Genomic DNA, 20,798 nt, shown 5'->3' on the forward strand with positions numbered 1-20,798 from the left:
AAATTGGAAAGTGGGTAAAAGCCATATAGGAAAACAAAAATACAGGTAAAAGCCATGTAGGATAATGAAAAAGCCAAGTCATTAGCCACGTCAGCAAAAACTTAACCCCGTTAATTATTTTTAACGGGGGATCATAAAACAAAAAACTTGAAAAGGTGGGACTGCCAGCGGGAAATACCGGAGGTGGGATTATTATTGGCCAATCTATTAAAGGTGCGATTATTTAAATCTAATTTTCCTTAAAAAAATGTGTGGTCCAAAATTGAATTCTTAAAGTTCTTACAACTCATCAACTTCTCAAAATATCCCTCCCCTATATATATACACACACATCTATGTAGTGGAGACTATTAAGTGATACTATTAAATTTAAAAAAATAAATTAATAGTAATAACTTAATAGTTTTTAATTTGATATATGTAGTGAAGACTATTAAGTAAAAAAAATTGTTGTAGGAACTAATATGTATATAAATAATGTTAAAAGATAATAGTAATTGATCTAAAAAGTTCAAGTGGGGGGGGGGTATATTAAGTAAAAATGGTAGAGAGGGGGACACGTTTAGCAGCACCTGTTGGAAAACCCTCATTAGTTAGATTTTAAACCTGAGATTATAAGATCTCGAGCCTTAACTATCACCTCAATACCATTAAAACAGAAGGTCAATGGCATGGAAAAGCGGTTTTTAATCCTAACGATGTTATGTGAGCATCATTAATTTTATGATACATTCAAACTGCATTTGACAGTCAGATTATCATCTAATAATAGTAAATAGTGTTAAAAAGCTCTCAAAAAGAATGTGTGCACGGAATATTGAGATTGGTAAACACGAATCTGATTTCTTGGTTTTCATTTATTATTTGATAATCAGCTTTAATTGCAAATTGAGTAATTGAAAAAAGTTAAAATAATAACTGATATTCACCATCATCATTTACATAAGATTACACCTTTAATATTAAACCGGTTCCAAATAACATAAACTAATTACTAACTTAAAAACACCATTAATACTACTATTAACATATTCTCTCTCATCTATTTATTATTTCTTCATCTTCACATGCAACCGTAAGCAAACTTGAACCACCTTCATTCTCTAAGTCCTGATTAAATTATGAATTTCTTACTTGGGTAGGGTTATCAACTTTGTACTCATTTACATAAGATTACACCTTTAATATTAAACCGGTTCCAAATAACATAAACTAATTACTAACTTAAAAACACCATTAATACTACTATTAACATATTCTCTCTCATCTATTTATTATTTCTTCATCTTCACATGCAACCGTAAGCAAACTTGAACCACCTTCATTCTCTAAGTTTGTTTTAGTCCCATTTGGAGGCTTGGATGTGTAGAAAACAAGAGTTTTCTTTTTGTCACAATTTCTTTTTTCTCGGAATCAAAAACCTTCTTTTCCTCACCGTCACTCTCCAATAACCCGATGGAGCTTTTCTATCGCTTTGTTTACCCCATGGGTTCTTGGTTTGCGCCATGCTAAAAAAGTACCGTTCTTCCTCCAACTCTCCAAGTCACCTAAACAAAAAGAAGCAATTATCATAAAATATTAAAAACCCAATCTTATGTAACTTTGTGTTTTGTTTTTATATCATGAAAAATACCTGTTAAATCCCATGGATCACAACTACTAACATTGCTTCAGGGATTGGGTAAGTTGAAAATGAAAGTACGGTGTCTATTTATACATAATGGTGAGGCTAGCTAGAAGACGAATAAAGAAATTTGAAAATGATGATTTTCTAGCTGACTCAATTTATTTTGTTACAAGATTGAAATAAGATACAAAGGTAGGTCTCAACTTTTACATTTAACCTTTTCAACTTTCTATTTAGCGGCCTTCGACATTAACCAAAACAACCATATTCAAATTGTTAAAATCACAAAAACAAATGAATATAATAGCAACTAAACAATTTAATTTTCTGGTTAATCCCACGTGTTTGTCAACTACCATTTTCTTAAGTAGTTAAGTTGCTTAAGTGTTTACCTTGATATCGACCACCGAGATACTATGAACAATCATCATGTTGTTATCTCCTCGTAATTGATTAACCAAATTTGTTTGTAACGTAAGATGTGTAGCATCAATCCTGACATTAATAATAGACAAAGCAATTAGAAAACGTTAAATCCTCAATACTTTACACATACCAAATATAGAACCAGAAAAGACATTTCCACTACAAATTTATTATTCTTCATTTGTTTTCGATCTATGTCATAACATGCATGTTGTGAAATAAAATTCACAAAAATGTTCAAGAAAATGATTTTGATGTCGATTTACTTCAATTTTCAAACATTAGTGAACATGCTACATTTACATCAACAAAATCAATGGATATATATACATAAAAATACCAAAATTTAAAATCCTGATATGTACTTTTGAAAACAAGCTATGATTTTGAAACATGTAAAGTGATTACGAGGCAAGTGAGTAAAACATAATTAAAGCGCTTACATTGTACACAGAATAAGAGATGTCGTCTTTGGAGAGGGGTCTAGAGAGTTAGAGAAGAGAGCGGCGGATATGCGATTGGAGTTTCATTCCTTATATAGAATAGTAAGTGTAACCCTAAATTATATTTTACTATAACTACTGACGACAGCCCACATTCATGAAAACATAATCAATTGGCTAGGCCCAAAACTCTCAGCCTTGAAATCACACACACACATGTGTGTGTATATACACAAATATTCTAATAAAGTAAAAAAAACTATGAACACATGTCATATGAAGATCCATTTCTAACTTAAAATTTTCGCTCAAACTATTATTCTATTTTTAATGAAAATATAGTGATGTCAATGTAAACAAGACATATCAATCCATCATTTAATCAAATAACTAATTATCTAAATTAGAAGGATTAAAAATATATGAGTATTTATGTCAACATAATCAAAAATTTTTTTATCTTTGATTAAATCAGATCTACCTTTTTTTTATTAAATCAATTTATATACGCTTTTGAGTGCAGAGGATTAATGTGATAAAATTCAATTAATGATATTTATAAGTTTAAGATGATAAAGACAAGAATAAATTATGAATGAATAGCAATTTTATTTTTACATTTTAATTCAACCTCCATTGATCCATAGAGTTTTCATCGATACAAAAGTGTGTTTTATTCATGCTAATTTTATATAGTGTATGATGTTATTTTTTATGTCATTAATAAAGAAACATTTTATCGTATTTTGTTAGAATTCGTTGTTCAATTAAAAATATAATTATAACTTATAAAATCACTAGATACATCTTTTTCGTGACTATTAAGAAGTTATGTAAAAATACACCACGTATTCATATAAATATTCCGTTTGAAATTATAATTAAAACTTATAAAACCATTTAATTTGATAAAAATAGTTTTTTTTAAATGCAATAATTTAATTACTATAACTTAATTGTATTTCTTTTAAGTATCCTGTGTATCAAATAGTTTATAAAGCTAGTGTGCGTGTATATATATGAGTGAGATCAAGAGAGAACTAAAAAACTAATAAAGAAATATTTTTAAATTAATTTTTTTTATATTTTAGTTCTTTCTCTTTCTTATATGTTTTTATTATTCACCAGAAAAAATATAAAAATAATAAAAAAATATAACATAAAAAAAAATTTCTTTGTAGTACACATATGCAATGGTGTGTATTGCATAATTGTGTTGTATTGCATATATTACAACACTATTGCACATATGCATTATATCGACCTTTTTTTGCATATAATACAAAACTATTGCGCATATACAATGCACACTATTGCATATATGCAATACACCACGATAATTTAACATTAACAATTAGAATAAAAAAATTTAAACGATAATAAAGCGTACCTCAAGTGGCTGATCTATACTGTAACCACTCGGGTTTTTGAATTTATATAAATACTCGACTCGTTCAATGTTCGGGTTATTTTATTAATATGTTGCGTATATCGAGTTTAAATTGTTAAATTATTTATATATTATTATTAACTTATTATTTAATTAATTATAATTATATCTTTAATGTTTATACACTTTTAACCGAAATTATTTAGTTTTAAGTTCTTGTGTCCATTCCTAAATTACAGGGGCTAGATTGTAACTTTGTGTTATAACCCATTTCTTTAAATGGATATCCATGAACTTGTTTCATCCCAAAATTTCAATAAATAATATTTTATATATTATCTCTTATGGTGGACAAGTTTACTTAGAACGGTAAATAAAATAATAATAATAGGGGGAAAGACAAGTAGGCTAGATTAGAGGGATTAATCATAAACTAGAAAGGAAAGATGGGTCTTAGGTCCATGGGCTTAAGGGAGTATAAATACCCCTTAAACCCTAAATCTTTCCATTTCCATCCATATTATCCATCTTATTCTCCCTACACCTCCATAACACACACACAACCTTTCTATTTCGTCCGCAAGGGAGAAAAAGGATATCCAAGATCAAACGAGCATAGGCCTTGATTTATCTTCATTACTCAAGCTAGACATATGATCCAAGTTCTTAACCAAGCTAGCCGTGACCTACCAAACGTCTAAAGGTATGTTCTTTACGTTTAAAGGTTACGTTTTCATGAACGGTTAGCCATGAAAATTGAACATAGACTAGATCAGGTTTAGATAAATCATAAAGTTTAAACTTGATGGTTAATATGGGCGTAAAGGACTCATGGTTAGATACGGTTCATGAATGAAACCCTAGATCTAGCTTAAAGAACGTTTTTAAGATTAAATGTTCAATCTTTATGACTATGATGGGTTAGATCATGAAGCCGTGAGGTTAATGGGTTGATAACAAACGGAAAACGGTTAAGGAGGATTGGGGTTTAAGTGATTAAAAAGGGAATCAGGGACCGTTAACCGTTATTGAGCCTAAAATGATTAATAGATAAGAAAGACATGAACTGGAGGCATCAGGCCTGAGATTTCGGCCTCCTTGAGTTTTAGGCCAGCATGAGATCTCGGTCGGACCATAGTTCTCGGCCAAAGTAGGTTCACGGTGACCATGTGTTCTCGGCAACCCCGTGTTCTCGGTCAAGGACATGAGTTCTCGGTCAAACCACAGGTTCTCGGTCACGAGTTCTCTGCCAGGGGGTTCTCGGCTGATCGGTTCTCTGTTGGGTCTTGGGCCTGAGTCCAGTTGGCCTAGGTGTTTTAATGGGTGGTTGGGCCTGACTTAACTAGATCAATAAACCTTAAGCCCATAACCCATATAAACCAGCAAGCCCAACTTAGAAATATGTTGGTTAAATTAAATACCAACTTAATCAAGAGAATGGTTAATTAACAAACACACGCACACACACACACACATGTATATATATATATATATATATATATATATATATACAGTTAGCTGAGCCCGGTTAAAGAAAGGAATTACGATTAACGGCGAGCGCAACAGGATCCAGGTGAGTTTCTAGCCCAATTCCTTGTTATGTTTTTGGGGCTGTGTGCATACTCGATGTGATTAGTTAATACACTTACCTTAAGTGGTAAGTGTATGCCTATTATGATATATGTATATGCTATAAAAGAATGCTTGACGGTGCATGAACGATCTTCGGATATTGCATGTACTGTCAGGAGATAGTTAGATGATGTGATTGTTTATATATATGTTGTATGTATGAAGTATGTACGTTATAGAATATGAGAATGAAAGAAAGTATGTAAAATATATAACTGAAAAGGAAAGTATGATATGAAGGAAATGACGGTAAAGGGTGGCAGACCCTAATAATATCTGTGAAGAAGGGTGGCGGACCCTAATATCTGTGAAGAAGGGTGACAGACCCTAATAATATATGTAGGTTATAGGGCGAAAGACACTTTAAGGGTGGCAGACCCTAATAATATCTGTGAGGTTATAGGGCGAAAGACTCTTTAAGGGTGGCAGACCCTAATAATATCTGTGAGGTTATAGGGCGAAAGGCTCTTTAAGGGTGGCAGACCTTAATAATATCTGTGAGGTTATAGGGTGAAAGGCTCTTTAAAATGTATAAGTATGTATGTAAGAAAGATAAAATATGAAATATGAAAGAAAGAAAGTATGAAAGTAAGAATGAAAGTATATACTTACGTATGTATGAAAGAAAGTAAAGAAGGACAAGTATGTAATATAAGAACGTATTGTATGTTTATTGTATTAACTAGAACTCACTCAGCGTACCTGACTTTTAGTATGCACGCAGGTGAGTAGAATGAGGCAGTTAGCTTGAGGAGAACACATGGCAGAGTTAGACGAAGCTGACATATGAGGATTTTGCTATGATGTTTTATTTCTTTGATTTAAGTTATGTTTTAAAGACAAAATATGGATGTTTGTATCAAATGGTTTGAGTTTTATTATTTCCGCGAAAGTTTTTAATTAACTCTGATATTTAGAACTGCGTTTATGAGTGAATCCAACGTCCAAATGTGAGGCACCGGTAACGGGGCCTTACAATCCATGAACCAAACCCGTATCCATTACAATTTTCTTTAACCCGAATCCATAAATCGATTACTTGGACCTTAATTTTCGTTTATCAATTGTAATTGATCTTGTGTATCATGTAATTATGCTAATTTCGGCCTAAACCGACAACCAAATATGTTAATTATATCAAATCTGATTCGTTTTTCCTTATTATAACCGCAGCCACATCATTGGATCTTGTAGACCACGAAATCTTCAATGATATTTCAATTAATCGTCCGAATACGATCCTTATTTCATGGCCGACCTTTACCCTATATTTAATTAGATTGTTTTGGCTGTTTAATTACTCGTTCATACACCTACTTCGCCGACCCTGTTCTGATATAATTCACCCATCTCCAATCACGGTTTGAGGTAATTGATTAGTTCACCATGATCGCAATATTGATGTTATCAAAAGCCCTAACACTAATTATTCCAAAGCGTAACTGTTTAATCGAATGATCAATTTAGGGTTTGTTCTTATTGGGTTCACAAGCTGCTGTTATTTATTGTTTCAGAATTAGTTTTAAAGGGGTGAGCATATTAATGTCTTTGTGGCTGGGGGCGAGGGTTTGAGCCATCCCAACACTGGTTTTTAGTTCTTTTTTTATTAACCATTTTAAGTATTTTATTAATTCATTTAAATATTTAAATTATATTACTAGTATTATTTTTATCATAATTAATCAGAGTTTTATTAAAACTGACATGTTAATCGGTCTTTTTTTTGAATCTTGTTAATATATGTATATATATATATATAATATTATAAAATTTGATAAAGGTTTTATAAATGTTAATGATTTAAAAAGGTTTTATTTATTTAAAATATAATAATTAATATATATATATATATATAAAATACCTAGCTTGTTATTTTACATAATTATTTGGTCAAGTATTTTATAAAAGGGTATATTTTATATAAATGTTATTATTTATTATTTATTATCTATTTACAATATTAATATAAAAGGAATCGTTATTGATAATAAAAATGTATATAAATACATTAAATGTGTCATTAGTTTAAAATAAATACTTAAAACGAATCTCTTTATATAACCCATGAAATATTTATATATATATATATATATATATATATATATATATCTGTGTATTTTTATAATGCAATCATATTTATTACGATACAACTTTGATAGTAAAAATTTATAATAAATTAAAGAAAATAAGTAACTTTCGCGAGAACCCATTAGATCATTAAATTCCGAACCTCATTGAATATCGAACGTCTTTGATTAGCATTTGTATTTTAAGTTCAGTGTTTCTTATCGTCATAACTCATACTTAGGATATTCCGTCGGACAATCTCGAAAGAAGTGATGTTTTGTATCTTGTTTATCTCGTTTGCTTCTCGACCAGGTGAGTACCACATTCCCCTATTTTACTTCTTTTTTCACGTTTTGGGGACATATGCGTAAATTATATTTCTTATATATACTTATACTAAAAAACTGCAACTATTGTCTTATGTGTTAACAACTTATACCCAGGGCCGGCCCATAGGGGTGGCAGGGTGGTCGACGGCCACAGGCCCGACACCCCGTTAGGCCCGAATTTTTTTTTTAAAATTTTATTTATTTTTATAAAAATCAATATGTATATTTAATGTTTAAACTTAATTACATGATCACCAGCTTGGTCTAGTGGCAAATGGGTATTACTCTCAACCAAAAGGTTATGGGTTCAAATCTTATTTGAGACATGTTTAATCCTATTTTTATATAAAACTTTTTTACACAACCCGAATTAAAACCAAGTAAACCTATATAAAAATTTAATTGTTTAAACCAACAAAATACTCCTTTTTAGTTAAGGCCCAAGAAAAATTTGCCTTTGGACCAATTTTTTTTTTGCTTTCTCGGAGCCGGGCCTGCTTATACCTTACTTGTTTATGTGCTTATTTTCTTTATATGCTTCCGCATTCGGAGAGGTCTAACATAATCTCAGTCTAGTATGATCATACGCCAGTCATTATAGCCTTTGTGCTTCTCGACATCTCAGTTATACTTGCTCATTTGGTTATTTTGTTATTCTCATATGACTTGTTGCAATTACTTATTTTTATATATACTATATGCACATTTAAACTGGTGTGTTGCTCACTCAACATGTGTTGTTGACAAAATTATATTTTATACGCATATGTAGGTTATCGTAGAAATTTAATGCAGGTTGGTGAAGACTTAGTGAGGAATTTAAGTTAGAAAATAATTAATCAAGATCATTTGTGATATAAGTTGTATTGTTGTATGATTATGGATTATGCATTTGTTTGTATTTGATTTATTTAAAACCTTAATTTAATTAATAGATATGTCATTTTAATAATGTATGATAGTAACCTTTGAAAAGCTATGAGCAATCAGTTCGCGCCCCGGCATTTCCCCCGTAGGTTGGGGTGTGACATAAATGCTCAATGTCCTCCGCATTCGCAATGTCCTGGATCTGCACCACCGGCGCCACCAATTGCGGAGGTTTGACAAGTGGGACTGGGTCGTAAGCAGTAACCCCCCTAAGCAGCCACGAGACGGTCGTGCCCGTCAATATTCCGGACTATATGCATGCCCATGGCGAGAACGGTCCAACGGGTCGTTGGCAAACGTCCAGATCGCTAGATCAGCTAGCCGTGCAACGTGATCCAAACTTATTGCAATATGCGTGACATATGGCCCACTGAATAGCCGACCCTCGGCCCTGCCTGTGATGTGTATTCTATGTCAACATCAACTTCATCTACTTCATGCCCCTTTTCATTTGAAAAGTCCAAATGGGAAGAGGACAATACATTATTTATCAAACGTGAATGTGTAAGGCCCCGAACCCGGTAGCCCTACTTTAACGTCGGATTTACTCATAAACACCGTTCTTACAATCAGAGTTAATTAAAACTTTCGCGGAAACGTTAACTTAAGTCATTCGTTACAAAACATTAAATCTTTTCTTTGATACCATAACACAAAACATTATATTTAAAAACATCATTTCTTTCATATTCAGATGCCAGTTCTTCAATCCATGCCATGTGCCAACCTCATGCTAGCTCTTTAATCTGCTCACCTGCGTGCATACTAAAAGTCAGCTACACTGAGTGAGTTCTAGTTAATCAAGCAACTTACCATACGACCATTACATGCAATATATAAATACGTATCCGAAGACACACAGTTCACTGTCTAACCTGCTCACCTTACCACTTAACTACCCCTAACCACTTAGCCACTTGTTTACGTAAGTATATAGAGGCTAGCCCTCCCACGCACCCATGTTATACCACTTTAATAACGAAGCCACGTGTAGGCTTACACTACCACACACTCACGTTATGCCACTTTAATAACGAAGTCACGTATAGGCTTACCCTACCACGTACTATCGTCATGCCACTAACACCCTTACTAGACCCTTGCCATCTATCACACCCTACTTCTACTTGTATACAGCACACTTTATATCATTTCATCACGTACATAATAGCCAAGTTACATCACAACTTTTACACACACTAATAACCACTTGCAGATCATTCCCATTGGCGGTACACGCAATATCCGAAGATCGTTCGCACACCGACTAATGTTACCTTCCCTGTCTACACGTGCAATATCCGAAGATCGTTCACGATCGACAAACGTCCATTCATAACATCTATATATATATATATATCATATCAAACATTATGGCATACACTTACCACTTAAGGTAAGTGTATTCACACTTCACATCGAGTATGCACACAACCCCGAAAACACAACAAGGAAATGGGGCTAGAAACTCACCTGAACTCGGTTACGTTCACTGTTTATGGTTATTCCTTCTTGAGCTGTGCACGACTAACTGTATAACAATTTCACATATCAATTAACTATCACTACCCATATCGCGTTTCTAGTCTAATTATAACCATCAACGAACGGGGGTCCGAGGGAAGCAGCCTGTAGCTGGGTCCAAGGGGCAGAGCCCCTGGCTGGGGTCGAGCTGATTCGTTATATAATTCGTTATCTATCGTGATTTGATTTATTAGTTGATTCGTTAGTCTGGTTCATTAACGATTATAACGAATTGGTCGTCTTAACGAATTAGACCTTTATAACGAACTGGGGTTAATTCGTTATCCTTTCCATAGCGAACTTGGACACGAACTAAAGCTAGTTCGTTAAGCATCATTAACGAATCTCTTGGTGAATCGCCCCTAGTTCGTTAACTTCCCGTTAACGAATTACCTCTAATCGTTAACTCCCCGTTAACGAATTACCTCTAATCGTTAACTCCCCGTTTACGAATTACCTCTTATTCGTTAACTCCCCGTTAACAAATTAGGGTTAGGCCAGAGAATGTCAGAAACATTCTCTGACATTCCCCTTACCTCGTACACACTTTCCAGCGCCGCCTTCGCCGGAAAACCGGGATCTTGCTAGAAAAACGAGTTCTCAGCCGTTTCACCACCGTTTTCACTGTTTTTCATCTTGTTCGATCCAGATATGAGCTAGGGCGACCCCTAATTAGGTTCGGTTTATTCCCGATTCCACCCGAATCTCGTGACTTTAACGGTTTAAAGGTGTCGGCTCGTCATTTCGTGACTAAATCTAACGGGTTTGAGTTTATACAACATCATACTATCATTACCTTGGATCGGGTTCGGTTTTATATCTTGGTTCGGCTAGAGAAAAGAGAGGAATTAGAAAGAGAGCTTAAGTGTGTGTTTTGGTTGTGTATGGAATATGTGTAAATGAATGAGAAATGGGTAATTAAGGTTTATATAATTATGAATCATGGGCTTATGCCCATGGTCTTTCCTTCTCTCCTTCATAACCCAAGTCCATAACCCATATCCATTTAACCCAACACTAGCCCGACTCATAATATCTCCTACTTTATTTAATCATTTTCCCACTAATATTAAATAATATAATTAATATTAATATTATTTTTTTAGAAATTTCGGGATGTTACAGAATGCCCAAGTTCAATATATATCTCAACCACCTTAATTCCACCTCTTACAATATCAAATATTTTCTTAAAATCTTAATTGTCACATAAGGGATGCATACCCCAATCCATACACGTATTTGGTTCTCTAAAATGAAAGTAAAGTACCTCGCTAGGAGAATATCCTAGATCCCTGGCCATATCCACCAAATCACCTTTACCGACTTTTCCAACCTCGACACTGTCGATGAAAACCGATCGGCCTCACCCGTAAGCTCTACCCGGAAATTGAGAAAACTCACCACGATGGCAAATATTAAAGGTATATAAGCTGTTATCATCTATAATTAACACAACAAAATCATTCTTTCATTATAATGAACCAGTAACAAAAAACAAAAAAGAAGAAAAGCCTAACTTTAACTTACTGTAAGTTTGTATATCAAATTTCTCGTCAGGAAAACGTAGCCTCCACGCTCCACGGGTCATCGAAGAATATGAAATTGATTCCGTCAGTCGTGAATGCTAAAAAGAGGTGAATTGATTTATTGTTCTTGTATGGAGAATCGTAGCCGTCGTGACCTTCTGGTGAATTGATTGAACAACTGGAAATAAAATAATCTACGGTAAAATGTGTTTTAAGTGTTCAATATTACACATAGGTCCAATATTATACATATAACCTAGATTTCAACCTTATTGTTAACGGCAGTTTAACGGAGGGACTAAAAGTGACTGCGATTAAAAACCACGGGGAGTAAAACAGTTCAAGTTTTTATTCAGGGACTAAAAATGACCCCGCTTAAAAACCACGGGGACTAAAACAATATTTTTCTCTTAATTAAATAATAATTGTCTTGATTATTCTTATAACTAAACTTATAATTTTCTAACCATTTCATTTATTTAATTAAAAAAGGTAATAAGAAAATAATAATTTATAATAAAATTATTTTTATCAATTTTAACATTAATAAATTTTACTGACCATCAAAGAAAAAAAATATTATTTATTTAATAGTAATATTATATGTCCATATTCTTCTTTTTTCGAACGATGACTTTCACAGTTAAGTTATCTCACTGCGTGAATACGTCGCGTCCCAACACCCCACTCAGGCCAACTATGTTGACATGATCGGGATCCACGCTGGCATCCGTGTTTGGCTTGGCGTTCTCGGTAAAACCCAGTTGGCTCACCTCGCCCGAAGGCACGATAAGTTTTAATGCTCTGGTAAAATTCGGTCAGAATCAGGATTCGAACCCGGGACATCCGGGTCATCCATCATGTTCCTGGCCATTGGGGCAAGGCCCGCTTGTTATATGTTCATATTCTTCTAATCACGCATATGTAGTTCGAATATATAAAAAAAAATAAATGTCTTATAATTACTAAATAACTAAAGTTAATAGTTAAAATTAAATTTATATTTTTTTATAATGATAAGATTTTTACGAATGCCCATAAACAACTACATTTAAGCTTAATAAAACCTGGTTCTAATCTCTCTTTTTAGCTATATTTCACCACTGCAAATTTACTTGGACATAAAACACATTTTTCTTTTAATTTTAAAGTGAAATATTAAATTGTTATTAACCCCAAACATAGCTTCCATGAAAAATCAAATAATTTTGTAAATTTTGGGTTATATTTATATTGTGTCATGACTCATGAACACACACTACTAGGCTACTAGCTAGTTAGGTTCATCAGATTTGATGTGTACATTGTATCCTACATCGTTGTAGTTAGAATATTTATCAAAAGATATAGTAGTATGCAAAGTGTTTAATATATAACAGAATTTTATCTAAAATTTTGTTGTAAATAAATATTTGATAATGATTTTTAACATTCATACAAAGCTGCCATATTATTACAAAGTAAGAAATAAATATACTAACATTTTTTTACTTATATAATATGATACATTTATAAGTTTAATGTATCTTGATTTAACGTGTGAAAAGAATCATACGATACAAAGATTATTGATTTAAAAAATAATACTGTTTTGTTCCAGGTTTACTATCATGAATTTCAAGATATAAATAATAATTTGATTTAGGGGCTGTTTGGTAGCCTCTTAACAGTCATTAAGAGGCTACCTTTTAATGGTTCATAGCCTCTTAATTGTTAAGAGGTAGCTTTAAGTCTGAATGATTAAGAGGTAACCATTGAGAGGTAGCCTCTTAACCATTCAGACTTAAGGCTACCTCGTAACCATTAAGAGGTTATGGGCCATTCAGAGGTAGTCTCGTAATGACTGTTAAGAGGCTACCAAACAGCCCCTTACTTTCTAATTATAAATAACAAAATTGGTTAGAAAGTTATAGTTATTAAGATGATTAAGTCAATTGTTATTTAATTAATTGAAGCTAACCAATAATATTAGGAATGAGAAACCATCAAATAACTGAAACACTATTTTGATAAATATTTTAAAACCAACACCATTTTAATAACTATTTTTCCCATTAATACTACTTGGGAAAAAACTCCCCAATAAGGAGATGAACTAACCAATTTTTTGGTACATTCAAAATGCATTTCTTGGTTTTCATTAATTATTTGATAATCAGCTTTAATTGCAAAAAGTGTTAAGCTCTCAAAAAGAATATGCGCACGGAATCTTGAGATTGATAAACATGAATCTGATTTCTTGGTTTTCATTTATTATTTGATAATCAGCTTTAATTGCAAAATGAGTGCTTGAACAAAAGTTAAAATAATAACTGATATTCATCATCATTTACATAAGATTACACCTTTCATATTAAACCGTTTCCAAAATAACATAAACTAGTTACTAACTTAAAAACACCATTAATACTACTATTAACATATTCTCTCTCATCTATTTACTATTTCTTCATCTTCACATGCAACCGTAAGTGAACTTGAACCACCTTCATTCTCTAACTCCTGATTATCAACTTTGTACTCATGCATTATCCAGTTCGTTTTAGTCCCATTTGGATGTGTAGAAAACAAGAGTTTTCTTTTTGTCACAATTTCTTTTTTCTCAGATTCAAAAACCTTCTTTTCTTCACCGTCGCTTTCCAGTATCCCGATGGAGCTTTTCTATCGCTTTGTTTACCCCTTGGGTGCTTGGTTTGCGCCATGCTAAAAAAAGTACCGTTCCGCATTCAAATCACCTAAACAAAAAAGAAGCAGTTAACATATAATACTAAAAACCCAATCTTATGTAACTTTTTTTTTTGTTTTGTTTTTATATAATGAAAACAGACCTGGTAAATTCCATGGAGCACGAATGCTAACATTTGCTTCAGGGATTGGTAAGACAGATGTAACGATTGTGGGTATAAAACGAAACCCAGGAAGCAACCTGAGGACATGTTTTCCATTAATCTAAATTTAAAGCATGTGAAGGATTCTTGAGTAAGAAGAGAAAAATGTGTGTTGAGAAGGAAAATATGGGGTCTATTTATAGACAATGGTGAGGCTAGAAAACGAATAAAGAAATGTGAAAAGGATGATTTTCTAGTTGACCCAATTTATTTTGTTAAAAGATTGAAATAAGATACAAATGCAGGTCTCGACTTTTACATTAACATTTTCAACTTTCCATTTGGAGGCCCAAAACAACAGAATATGAAAATTGTTAAAATCACAAAAGCAAATGAATATCATAGCAACTAAACAATTTAATTTTTTAGTTAATCCCACGTTTTTGTCAATTTATCATTTTCTTAAGTGTTTACCTTGATATCGACCACCGAGATACTATGAACAATCATCATGTTGTTATCTCCTTCTAATTGATTAACCAAATTTGTCTGTAACGTAAGATGGGTAGCATCAAGCCTGACATTAAAAATGGACAAAGCAATTAGAAAACGTTAAATCCCCAATACTTTACACATACCAAATATAGAACTAGAAAAGACATGTCCACTACAAAATTAAATATTCTTCATTTGTTTTCGATCTATGTCATAACATGCATGTTATGAAATAAAATTAACAATGTTCAAGAACATGCTTTTGATGTCGATTTACTTCAATTTTCAAACATAAGTGAACATGCTACATTTACATCAACAAAATCAATGGATATATGTCCATAAAAATACCAAATTTTAAGATCTTGATATGTACTTTTGAAAACAAGCTATGATTTTGAAATATGTAATGAATGATTACGAGGCAAGTGAGTAAAACATAATTAAAGCGCTTACATTATACACAGAATAAGAGATGTCGTCTTTGGAGAGGGATCTAGAGAATGAGAGAAGAGATCAGCGGATATGTGATTGGAGTTTCATTCCTTATATAGAATAGTAAGTGTAACCCTAAATCATATTTTGCTATAACTACTGACGGCGGCCCACAGTCATGAAAATATAATCTATTGGCTAGGCCCAAAACTCTCGGCCTTGAAATCACACACACACACACACACACACATATATATATAGATACATAGATACATACATACATACATATTCTAATAAAATAAAATAAAATTAAACTATGGACACATGTCATATGAAGATTCATTTCTAACTTAAAATTTTCGCTCAAACTATTATTTTATTTTTAATGAAAACACAGTGATGTCAATATAAACAAGACATATCAATCCATCATTTAATTAAATAACTAATTATCTAAATTAGAAGGATTAAAAATATATGAGTATTTATTTCAATATAACCAAAAAAATCTTTATCTTTGATGAACTCAGATCTACCTTTTTTTATTAAATCTATTTATATTCGCTTTTGAGTGCAGATAACTAATGTGGTAAAATTCAGTTAACGATATTTATAAGTTTAAGATGATAAAGACAAGAAGAAATTATGAATGAATACCAATTTTATTTTTACATATTAATTCAACCTCTATTTTACCATAAAGTTTTCATCGTTCTCTTTCAAAACTGTAATACAAAAACGTGTTTTATTCATGCTAATTTTATATACGATTAAATATTATATGTCATTAATAAAGAAACATTTTATTGTCTTTTGTTAGAATTCGTTATTCCATTAAAAATATAATTATAGCTTATAAAATCATTATATGCATCTTTTTTCGTAATTATTAAGAAATTATGTAAAAATACACCACGTATTCGTACAAATATTCCATTAGAATTATAATTAAAACTTATAAAACCATTTAATTTGATAAAAATAGTTTTTTTTAAATGCAATAATTTAATTTTTATAACTTAATTGTTTTTCTTTTAAGTTTCACGTGTATCACACATCTTCAAAAGCTAGTGTGCGTGTATATATATGAGTGAGATCAAGAGAGAACTAAAAAAACTAATAAAAAAATATTTTTAAATTTTAAAAAATTATTTATATATTTTTGTTCTTTCTCTTTTTTATATGTTATTATTATTCACCAGAAAAAATATAAAAATAATACAAAAAATATAACATAACAAAAAAAAATCGTTGTAATACTTATATGCAATGATGTGTATTGCATATATGCAATTGTGTTGTATTGCATATATTACAACACTATTGCACATATGTACTATATCGACTTTTTATTTTAATTTTGCATAAAATACAACATTGTTGCGCATATACAATGCACACTATTGCATATATATAATACACCACGATAATTTAACGTTAACAATTAGAATAAAAAAGATTTAAACAATAATAAAACGTACCTCAAGTGGCTGATCTAGATGCTCAATTTCCTCTGCATTCGCAATATCCTGGATCTGCACTTTCGGTGCCACCAATTGCGGAGGTTCGACAAGTGAGACTGGGTTGTATACAATATCTCCCCTAAGCAGCCACGAGACGGTCGTACCCGTTAATATTCCGGACTATGTGCATGCCCATGGCGCGAGAAATATCCAATGAGTGCTGGGCAAACGATGAGATCGCTAGATCAGCTAGCCCTGCAACGTGGCCCAAACTTATTGCAATATGCGTGACATATGGCCCACTAAACAACCGACCCTCGACCCTGACTGTGCGAGTACAAGGCAAAGTAGTTGGTGAATATGAGCTCAAGGTTGCAGTGTTTGTCCATTAGCAGGCATCGCAAAAAAAAAAAAAACTCGGAGGTGGCAGTGATCTGCACCCTCCCAACGACCCTGTACTGACCTGGCTATCAACATGTGCATGTACTTGCACAACTAGGGATGGAAAAAAAGCCTGTGCCCGACGGGTATACCCGAAACCCGAAACCCGAAATAAATGGGACGGGTATACCTGAAACCCGATGGGTATGGGCTGGATATGGGATTAGGATTTAAGAATTTTCGCGGGTACGGGCCAGGTATGGAATTAGATAATACCCGGCCTGATTACCCGAAAACACATACCCATTTACCCGAATTATATACCCGCAAAATTCTTTGTATTTTATAGGTTGTGAAGCATATATATATATATATATATATATATATATATATATAAAATAATATACAAATTATAATGATATTATTTATTTATTGTCATACTTGTATATATGGAGTGCATTATATATAAATTTGTAATAACTTTTGTATGAATAAGATGTATAAAATAATTATAATGAATAAAAAAATGTACTTGGAAGTTCCAACGGGTATACCCGATACCAGATAGGTAATTACCTGACAAATACCCGATGGGTAATAGGCCGGGTATGGGACACGGTTTTACAAACGGGTATGTGCATGAGATTACCAATACCCGGCCCGAACCCGACCCGTTCTCATCCCTATGCACAACAGAATATAATATAATATAATATAATATAATATAATATAATATAATATAATATAATATAATATAATATAATATAATATAATATAATATAATATAATATAATATAATATAATATAATATAATATAATATAACACCTTGCACGCACATGTACAACAGGCCCTGATGGCTGATGCCCTAATGCTGGTCTCAACCTGCCAGAACTGACAACTGCCAATTGTAGTCTACATATGTTGCAACACGTCATATGGGATCTGGTGTATACTCTTCGTATAAATCAAAAGCTATATATCCTCCCGACGTGTACAAGGCAGTCGCCACGTCAAACTCCTCCAATGGAAGGAAATGGGCGATCCCGAACATGCAGAAAGAAACCTCAGCATCCTCATAATGTGCTCCGTCGATCAACATCGGATGTTTGTGGCAGTATATAATAGCTCGTGGCATGAAACAATATTAACAAGTTACGTGAATCGAGTTTAACAAGTTAATTGAAAGACAAAATAAATACTTGAAATCGATCGTAGAGTAAAACTCAAGTGTGAACTCCCGATAATGGCCGCCGTACTGGTCTCTGATGTGTGTTGCGCGCGCTTGTAAAATTATGATGGATTGGATATTTAGCTTTTGCATAAGATCGTGTTTTAAATTTATAAAAATGATTTCTACAATGACTAAACACACACAAAATAGACAAGTGTATCTATCGTATATGTAGAATAGTATTGATAAGAACCAAGTATCAATCTGTAAGGCCCCGTTACCGGTGCCTCACTTTAACATTGGATTTACTCATAAACACAGTTCTGAATATCAGAGTTGATTAAAACTTTCGCGGAATAATAAAGATAGTCAACCATTCATTACAAATATTCATAAATTGTCTCTTTTCAAACATAGATAAAACATAGTATCAAAACATCATGACAAATCCTCATATGTCAGCCTAGACGGTAAGGTGCTTTCGCGACGGGCTGGGCTCCTGGTACTAAATCTATCTGGAATTCTATCTCTCGCTCCGGTGGCAACCCCGGAAGATCCTCAGGGAATACATCTGGGTAGTCGCACATGATGGGAACATCTTTCATTTCCTTCGTCTCGACCGTAGCGTTAATATATGCCAGGTAGGCACCACACCCTCGTCGTAATAACCTTTCGGCTTTCATCATCGGAATGACGTTAAGCCCTGAACTTTCCTTATCACCATAAACCGTCACCGTATTACCATCCAAGGAATTTAGCTTTATTATCCTAATCTTACACACTATCTGAGCTTCGTATTCAGACAACCAATCCATTCCCATACATCAAACCCTCCTAAGGTCATAACATACAAAGTAACAGGGAACTCATGTCCCTCTAACTCTATCTTACCGCTCTTAACCATTTTCGTAATTTCAACCGAAGTGTCACTAGTGGTTTATACTACAAAAGTTTCGGACACTCGGAAACATTTTATTCTAGCTAGTTTACTAAATGTCGTAGCTACAAAACTTCTATTCTCACCCGAATCGAAAAATTCCGAAGCAGATACACCGTTTACTAGGAACGTACCTGTCACAACATCCGGAATCTGTCTGGCCTGTTCTTGAGTCGGCATATAGGCCCTAGTCCTTGGCCTCCCTTGTTCAACATCTTTGTTCTCACTTCCGCCAGCTTCACCACTCGTACAAGTCCTCGCCAAGTGACCTGTCTGCCCGCACTTATAACACGTGGGCTTTGCATGGCAATCTTAAGCGAAGTGCCCCATTATACCACATTTGTAACAAGCATTTGACCCTGATCTACATTCCCCACCATGGGACTTTCCACACTTACGGCACACATCAGACCCAGTGCCCCACTTGCACTCTCCAGCGTACATCTTCCCGCACGTCCTACATGACCTCTTCTCCCACACTCTCGGCTGCTTGTTCTTAGGGTTCCACAATTGAGTACCGGGTCGTTTAGCAGGAGCGACCCATTTCTTATCTTTCTTCTCTTCCGCCACCACATCATCTGCCGACAAGTCATCGTAAACCATTTCTACGAGCCCTACAGCAGAATTAAAACTACCTGGTCTACCAGCCTTGACCAAGACGCGAAATTTCTGCGGTAGTCCCCTAAGGTAACACTTGATCCGCTTGGCTTCAGTGTTCACCATGTCTGGCACCAGCCTAGACAGGCGGTTGAATTCAGTGGTGTATTCGTGGTGTGTCATCTCACCCGCCTTTAGACTCAAGAACTTCATTTCAACCCTTTCAACCTCTGCATCCGCATAAACTTCTTCATCACCAATTCCTTCAGATCATCCCACCTCATAGCTTTGACCTCCTCCCAGGTCTTCCTTTGTTCAACCGATTCCCACCGGTACATGGCTTCGTCACCAAAATATTGGGTAGCGTATCCCACAGCTTGGTTAGGACGGCATTCGCTAATTCGGATAACCTTGTCCATCGTGGTTATCCATTGGAGAGTAGCGATTGCGTCTCCCAAGCCAGTTAGCTTCGGTGGATTACAGCCTTTGAAAGACTTATTGTTGCATCCACCTCGGCCCCTTTTCCCATCATCAACCTTCACTGATTTCACCACACTAGAGTCCTCCCTTTCCTTTTCATCTTATTTCTTACCCTC

Source organism: Bidens hawaiensis, unplaced genomic scaffold, assembly GCF_021521415.1.
Source record: "Bidens hawaiensis isolate Kalapana, Puna unplaced genomic scaffold, B.hawaiensis_p1.1 tig00015228_1, whole genome shotgun sequence".
In the NCBI taxonomy this organism is placed as follows: domain Eukaryota; kingdom Viridiplantae; phylum Streptophyta; class Magnoliopsida; order Asterales; family Asteraceae; genus Bidens; species Bidens hawaiensis.